Source organism: Equus asinus, chromosome 10, assembly GCF_041296235.1.
Source record: "Equus asinus isolate D_3611 breed Donkey chromosome 10, EquAss-T2T_v2, whole genome shotgun sequence".
Lineage (NCBI taxonomy): Eukaryota > Metazoa > Chordata > Mammalia > Perissodactyla > Equidae > Equus > Equus asinus.
In genome coordinates, this window is record NC_091799.1 from 87,661,929 (window position 1) to 87,671,441 (window position 9,513).

A 9,513-nucleotide genomic window follows, 5' to 3' on the forward strand; every position below is an offset into this window, starting at 1 on the left:
AAGAGGAAGATTGGCAATAGATGTTAGGTCAGGGTGAAGATTCCTTAGCAAAAAAAAAAAAAAAAAGAAGAAGAATTAAAGAAAACAGAAAAGGCTAATAATTAGGAGCAAGAAAACAATAACACCTCTAACTCTCAGGATATAATTAAGACAGGAATAGTCACTAATAATGAGCAAAAAACAAAAGTAAAGTATTTGTAGATATATGAATAATTTCTTTGAAGTTTTCAACATACTGGAAAGAATACAGAGAAATATCTAGTTGAGGACATTCTTTGCAGCCTTTAATAGCCCAACAAAATGCTTCTGGTAAGAAAGAGTCTCTCTAGGACTGAGAGAACTCTCCTAACTGATGAGGGAAGACAATTCCCAAATCAAGTGCCCACTATCCTGAAATGCTATAGTCAGGCGTCTGTTTTTCATAGCTTAATTCTGTCAATGCTGGGGTTTCCAAATCTGAATTAAATAGATATTTTATAGGGAGATTTTTACAGACTTCAGACTAAAATGTAATAACTCAAATAATCAGGTTCCTATGAAATACAATAAATGTATTTATGGTAGGAATTTAAATGGTGCAGAAGCACATGTGTTTCCTAATGTTAACCCTACAAAATAGATTTTCAGAGTATTTAAATGTATATCAAGAGGCACACATTCACACAGGTATACTACCAAATTTGCAATAAATTTACTATCAAATTTGTGATAAAATGTCTTTATATTTAAGGAGTTGCTTTTCCTCGTCTTGAATGCATGGTCGGGTATAGAAGACACTGCCTCTAATTAGCAAAGCATCTATGCACGTACATACTCAAAGAAGACCTTTGGGTAACCTTGGTTTAACTTATAAAAGCATGTTTCTGTTGCAATCAAAACACCAGCAGGACCTTCAGAATCTTTTCCTGTCTTAGGGAGGCATTGCCCTTATATACTTAACACCAGGATGGAGAGAAGAAAATTCCAATCTTTGGAAAAAATAGCTGCACCCTATTAAATAGCCTAAGACCTATCAACTCATCCAAAGTTGATTTCTTGTGTGACTTTTTTCATTAATTAAATGAACTCAATGAAAATCCGAGCCTTTCTATTTAAATTCAACTTTTCTCTTCATGCCTCTACCTGACCAGATTTCTGCATGATTAATGTCCACCTGTGTGAGCTTACCCTTTCTCACGTCGTTGTGTCATAACTCCCATTCACATCAGTACTCACAGTCTTCAATGCGCAACGTAAATTACTTCAAAATTGTTAATCCAAGTCCATAGATTGTATGTTGTGGAAAGTCTGCATTAAAAACAAAGTTGATAAGGGACCAACTTGCTAGATAATACACGTTTTCTGATATGAGACTTAGCATTATAATTTTTAAGAGTCCACGAAATGCGGAAGTGACTTGACAGAGAGCTCCTATTAAGTTGTCCTCTAAAACTTTATCAAAAGTATAAAAAAATTATAGAAATTACATCAAAGGGAAAATAATTCTAGTGTAAAGCTGTAATTCTTAAAAAAATTTATCTCTTCAAAGAAACAATTTTGTGATTCAAATTCGTTTGGTTCTGGTTCTTACTAGGCTATTGTTTGTACTATAGTTATAGAAAACATACTATTTAAACTCTTGGTGTATTATTATAGCTAACTGAATTCAGAGGGAATACCTATGAAAACCCATGTTTTTATATATTCTTGTAAATATTCCTAGTAAAAATAGGCAGCTGCCAACTTTCTATTATAACTCTATGTTGTTCGGTCTACTTACAGCTGAAAATATATAAAATTGACTTTATATTTAAACAAAATTTTAATTGATCATAATCACTCAAAACATTGTATGTTGTTATATGTTACTTATATGTGAAATCCTAAGTATTATTAAAATATAAAATTAAAAATATATTTATTAATTTGAATATCATAAGGTAGACACGGCCTCTAAAAGTTTTAACTTAATATTTCTTAATCTTTTAAATCTCTTATATACTTTCATACTTTTGGTGAACTCATACTGTGCTCAATTCATTGTATTATCATGAAGGAGGAATTGATGCAAAGCTACATACGTGTTTAGTGCTACTTCAAATAATGCCTTTGGAAGAAAATAGTTTTCTTGTCCATGAATATCTCAATAAGGCAAAAAAGTCATTGTCAGTCTACCTTAGATTTAAATTTCATTACAGTATTATTGATCATACCCTTTACTTTTAAATTGCATTTGGCAATTCCAATATGCGCTCTGTGATTTTATAGATTGCTGATACCATATACAAATCACAATAATAAACTCTTCCAGATCAAAGCCCTCTAACAGAATTAGAGATCACTAGCTGTATAATAGAAGTGTTCATTTATGCAAGCATTATGCTGCAGTGAGATAAATATAAGAAATACTCACAAAGGCACATATATGAATATTACATGGGAAATTAATTTCTCATAGATGTTATACACTCTGAGAGATGTTCATCTTGAGAATAACCAGATCTTGCAAAAGTCGTGCTCTTTGAGGTGATGATGTTTACCCACATGGTAGGGAAGCCCAAGAATTGCCTCATTGCAGAAATGCTAAATACTATAATCAGAATTAGGACCACTGAGAAGCAGCAGCAGACAAACTTTGCGGGGAGGGAAATGTGGGTCTCCCTGAGGGCAAATGTTAATAGAACAGTAAAAGCAGCAGTGACCTCAGATACAAAACTCCTAGCAAGTAGCAAAGTAAGATCCTTGAGCCTAGATCTCTGGTCCTCCTTCCCTCTCTCTCATTTACTCTCCCCCTTACCCACCACACTCACTGAGGCAGGTCATTTACTGCAGCCAAGAAATTCCCAGTTTGATGGTGCTCCTGCTTGCAATCAAAAGCATAAGCAGTCTCTCTGGAGGAAAGTGTACCCATTTTAAGCTCATAGCACAAACATTGAAAGATGAAGGAACGAGTTCCTGTGCAGAGATCATCAAACACAGAAGAAAGCAAACTACTTTGAGTTTGGGTCACCGGAAACAAGCAAACAAAACAAAACAACAACAAAACAAATCTAGACCCTTGTAGACTATAGACTTAAATATCTAGTATTAGTCAGGGTTCTCCAGAAAAACAGAACCAACAGGAGACTATTATAATATATTTGTGTGTATATATATGAAATAAGATATATATATATTATACTATATATAAAATAAAGTATTGGCTCATGCAATTATGGAGCTAAGTCCCACAATCTGCCATCAGCAACCTGGAGACCCAGGAAAGCCAGTGGTGTAGTTCGAAGGCCTGAGAACCAGAGAGGCAATGGTTTAGATTCCAGTCCAACTCTGAAGGCCAGCAAACCAGGAGCACACAAGGCAGATCAATGTTCCATCTCTTATGATCAGGCAGAGACTGAATTTGACCTTCCTCTGCCTTTTTGTTCTAATTAGGCCCTCAACAGATTGGATGATGCCCACTCACAGTGGGGAAGGCCATCAGCTTTACTCAGTCTACCAACCCAAATGCTAATCTCTTCCCAAAACACTCTCACAGACATAACCAGAAATAATATTTAACCAGCTATCTGGGCTTCTGGTGGCCCAGTCAAGTTGGCACATAAAATTAACATATCACATATGTTTAGTATATATAAAATTAGCGATCACATATGTTTAAATATATATGTAAAAATATATGCTGTCACATAAGCCCCATAAGACAAAGAGCCTGTATTTAGATATCTGTCACCCAGAAGGCATAGATAGTCATGTAAAACATTTGTACTCCTGTCCAGGCAGAATCACATACAGAAGTTGGGAGAAGGAGCAAAAGAGGGAGGAGGAGACGGTGTGAAAAAACTGAGAAGCACCTCGTCTTCCTTCCCACTGAATGTTTCAGTGGCTCGGTCATGCCAAAGCTGAAAATTTGTTTTTGCTTTCCCATCGTCGATTCTCCAACTATTCTGACTTTAGATTGAATTCTGTATAGTTTCAGGCAATTAAATCCATATCCTTGCCAGCTTAAGCCAATTTCAATCCATGCATTCTTTCTTCTTGGAATGAGCACTGCAGAGATGAGCATGGAACTTATGCTGTGCAATCAAATATGGAAGGTATTTTCGAGGCCTAGATCAGCTGCTATGATGGAAGGCAACATGCAAGAAAGGATAGAGTCGTGGAAACCAAAAGAAATTGTGTTGGGGCCTCCGTAACGTTGACTTGATAGCTTTTGATTCATTAATTCCCTTCATTGTTTAAGCCGGTTTGAGTCAGTTTTCACCTTGTTGATATGAAGAATTTCTAGTGAATAGATATGAAATTGGCTCTCTTATGTATGAGTTATTCTCATAACAAAACTAGAACTTCATTTTTACAAGACTATATACTATGCGTTACACTGGCTACCCATCCCTTGAGTGTTATATGAATATAGCTAGCAAACTGTTCTTTCTTCACCATGAAGGTTTAGAAAAGTACAGTGTGAGATGGATTTAAACAACTTACTTTTATACATTCATGTACAAAAAGGCAACGAGATATTCTGAAGGCCGTGATAGATATCTCATGTCTTAGTTTGTCTAAAGAAACTTTCTAGTCCAATAGCCTAAAGGGGTCATCACAAGCCCTTTAGATATTAGTAACTAAGAAACTCCAGAAAACTGATAACCATTCTTTACAAGTGCACACATAAGATTAGGGATGGCTCTGCCAAATCAGCATAGTATTATGAACTGACAACCAGCCTGAAGAAGACAGCTCATTAGCAACCTAAACCACGAAAACACCACAGAGAACTCAAGATCTCCATGGGTGACAGGGAGCTGAAAGCCGTCAGTGAATACTGCTTCTTCTCAGCACAATTGCTTTTAAAAGAAAAGTTAATGGGGAAAAAATAGCAAACCAGATCAATAAAATCAGCATGACCTTCAAGATGGCAGGAGGCAGAGTATGTTATCCAAGCAAATTAATGGTTTCTCGAGCAGCCCAGAGACTCCACTCATATTGAGGATTTTGTTATTTGTATCTGACATGGACACTACATACACAACTTTTGAAACATAACTTTTTAAGAATTGACCAAACATGTTCTATATTTGACAGGAAATGTCAAGAAACCATCAATAGGACCACTTAAAAATTAAAAAGAGATTATTTGAAGTAGTTTTGCAGAAGTATCAGATAAAACAAGAATTTTTAATAAAAAAAGGAGTAGGTGTGGTATCTGTATGGCTTGTGTTAGAAAAATAAAGAAGTGGGTGTAATTGTTCAAAAGCATAGATATGATTGGCAAGTTCTCAAAAGAGAAAATGCCAAATAACTGAGAAATATTTGTACTTTATGATTCAAATATCCATATAAAGCCAATGAGTAACTTTAGGCTCTACTAACCTCTATGATACAATTCTCCAGTTTCTTTGAGTTTGTAAAATTTAAACACAAGTCAAAAATACAAATATAGTCAGTAGTCAGTTAAGGTATAAATAAATATACAGAAATGGAAGGATATATACATAGAAAGATATATTTATATAGATGTATAAAATCTAAGTTTTGTGTGCAAAATCAACACATACATATATGCACATCCCTACAGATGAAAGGAATATTATATATAGCTATATGCACACAAAACCATGTTTATGTTTATGTATATATATTTATACATACATATCCATATTATAAATAGTACGCAATAGGTTATTGTTCTTAAATGCAAAATAGGATTTCTGTTAGCAGAGACGTGTGAAGGGCTCATAACAACTAAATCTGAACAACAAATCTCAGAAAAAATATTATTTTTTATTGCTGTGCCTCATAACAATTGACAGACATTTACTTACAAAAATAATAGATAAATGTAAAATAAGTTCAAAATGCCACAAATTGACTTAAATAACACTTTGACACAAAAGTGAGCTTCGAAAAGAAAATCGCAAACAGTATTTCATTGTAAAGAGAATACCACGAAACAGCAAATTGAGATGTTTATAAATACTTTAAATGTACATAAATGTATTCCATACATTGGCTTTTCCAAGTAAATCTATGAATAAAATGTAATATGACCATTGGAAAATTTACTCAAGGCAAAGTATAACATTTTGTTTTTGTAGAAAACGTGTATTCGCATCAATATTATATACTTCAGAAATTATCATAAGTAGTCAAACTTTTTCTAAAATTACAGTGAATTTCTTTCTGGGGTCCTATTGCAAATCATAAGTCTCTCTCTCTTTTTTTTTATGAATGTAAACAGAGATTACAGGCAAATGACAGACACTTGAGTCAGAAGTAGTTTGAAACAGGTGATCACACAGACAATCATGTCTGTAGGAAACATTCTGTCATCGTGGCACTGGGAGAAAGGGAGACTGCGTTGGTTAAAGAAATAGTTCAAGTTACTTGCCTGAGGAGAAATAAAGACTAAACAAACTTTTCAATAAAGAAATTCCCAAGTCAGGAATATTGCTCTAGCCCCTCTAAAACACAAATTTCTTCAAATGGTTGGTTCAGGAAAAAACTTACTTCCTATAAATATTAATAACTTCAAAAATGAGCCGTATCAACCTAAAAAGAAAAAGGAAAACAGTGAACTATGAAGTATTCTTACCAAGAAAAATAATATCGCTTTTGGGTTCATCAATACTGTAAACAAACATGTCATCATTATTCAAAAATCATAGTGAACTTGTAGTCTGTATAAAAATTTTTAAAAATATAAACTACAATAGATCAGGGAAGAGATAGAACTTTTGAGATATCAGAGGAGATCGAACTTGCATTGGCAGAATTAAGAAAAGAGAAAACAAAAACAGATTGTACAAAAAATTGAAGGCAAGCTTCTAAAGATCAAATGGAAGAAGAGATTACAAAAGAAAACCCAGTAAGGATTATATAATTCCATTCAACGCTGCTAAAATAGGTACCATCTTTGTTTTCCAGGTGTAAAGGTTTTAATTACAAGGCAGTGGTTCTCAAACTTTTTCATCTCAGAAATCTTTTATACTCTTAAAAACAATTGAAAACTCCAAAATGCTTTTGATGATATGGAATTGTTCAATAATATTTACCATATTTGAAACTAAAGCTGAGACATTTATATTTATTTATATATTTAAAAGTAATCATAATAAGCCCAGTATGTGTTAACATAAATAACATATTTTTATTGAAAACACATTTCCAACACAAAAATTGTGAGAGTGGCTTCATTTACGTTGCTGTCTCCCTGAATTGAAGACAGGTGGATTCTCACATCCGCTTCTGCATTCACTATGTTATACTACGTTATTTGGGTTGAACAACATTAAAAAAAACCCATTCCCACAGAGATATGTAGTTGGAAAACGGCAAGAATCTTTTTTTTTTTTTGAGGAAGGTTGGCCCTGAGCTAACATCCATACCCACCCTCCTCTACTTTGTATGTGGGCTGCCTGTCACCGCATGGCTTGATAAGCTGTGCATATGTCCGCATCCGGGATGCGAACCTGTGAACCCCTGGCTGCTGAAGCAGAGTGTGCAAACTTAACCACTACACCACCGGCAAACCCCAGGGCAAGAAGTTTTCTGAAGCCTTTTCAGATAATTATGGGTATTCTTCTTTGATACTGCACCAAATGTGATGTGGGATCTGATCAATGATAAAATCCATTGGGTGTTTTTTGTCCTTTGAATGAATCTTTACTCAAATAGGATTTTTTTGGCATCGTCTCATTATCTGTCCATCTTAATCCTTCAGACTTACATTATATACTTGCAGTGTGATTTAGCAAGGGTGATGCCTACTCACTACGATATGTGTGCATAATGTAGGGATATGGCCTTGATGGCTTAAAAAGTATTTCTACCCAGAACCTAGACGCTAAGTGGGTAAAACAGCTCACCAAAAAGAAGTTTTTGAAAACTTTTATATATATATATATATATAAGTATGTTGGAATTACTTGGAAATGTGTCTAGACTACAAGTCTGGAAAGCTTAGTCCCACCTAGAGTGGAGATTGTGGACTCCACTCCACTCATGCTGGTAACCATTGGCAAACAGAGAGATTGCTCATAAGAGAATGTGGTAAGGAGACAGCAATGTGTGTTCATGAATATTCCCCAGGCTGAAACCAGTGAGTAACAAAAGTAAAACTCATTTTATGTGCTCATTGAAATCTTCATTTTGCAAATCCTTAAATCCAGTTGTATTATGGGATGGATTCAAGAATAAAGGAAGAGATAATTACAACCCAAGAAAGAAAGACACTCATGGTGTAAAACCTAAATTTGTGGCCTCTCTAAATTTCATGCATTTACACACAGAATTTTAAATATCTTTTGGACATAGCAGAAAACCTTTTGTGGAATGTGGCACCATGTATGCATGGAAAGAGTTATCTCCATCATTCTGTATGTAACCAGTTAGGTAATTATTAAGAAATGTGAATTAAAAGTCATTTCTGCTTGTTAAAACCCACTCATAGCTTAATAACCGTAAGCACTGCTACTTCTTTTCTCCCGAGAAATGATTTTATCTGTTTAAAAATATATAAACTACATAAAATAAATGGGAAATTTAGTTTCTTCTAGAAAAAATTCTAAAGCTTGCTTCTTGGACTGAAACTTTAAATGGGTAGCCAATGATATTCAATAGTTTAGGATATGATTATAAATGATAATCTAAAAGATACAGTAAAATTGAATTTTGACCTCATATTCACCCCTGAGTAAAAATGATAAAAGACCGTAGAGACTAGAGAATTTAAACTGAAGGAAAAAAAATCAATAAAATTAAGCAGACTTTCCTCAGTAGCCTGGAGTGTATCTTTATGTCTGTGCTAAACTGCATTTAAAGTGTTTTCTTTTCTTTTTGCATTGACAAAAAGCTCTTTACGTTATTATAGAAATAAAACCTTTCATAACAATTTTAGATTAATATCTTTGAAGGAAATTATTTATCTTTCCAGAGGTTTTGCTCTGTTATTTAGTTAAAGTCACTTCAATAATTCTTGAAATAACTTACGAAAGATTACACTTTAAGAGAGGATTTTCCTATTTATTTGTCATTTTCTAATCTAGTTCCAAAAATTCCTCCTTTGCAGTATTCATGATTACTTGTTATTTCAAATTTCTTAATCTTTCCAGTTGCTTATTTCTCTAGGAAATAAATATTAGTACGAATGCTTTTTAAATATCTTGCTACAGTCACTTCAAACTGAAGCAGTCCAAATTTTGATGCTCTTTCTTATACTCTAGGTTACTGAACATATGTGTGTATACATACATAAATATGTATATATGCATCTCTATACATATATATTTCAATCTGGAAGCTATGTATGCTTAAATTTTGAAGTTTGAATTTGATGTATAAGGAATAAAAAGTTATAAAAGCATGCCCTCCAAATGATACTCTGGTTCAAGAAGGTCATATTGGCCCATGCGCTGACTTCATCCCATAGGTATACTAGGTTTGATTTAGTTATCAACATTTTAAGTGGGAAGAGTTTACTTAAATACCCCATAGGCTTTTGAAGTTTTGACTTTTATTCTCCTTGGGCTCATTGCT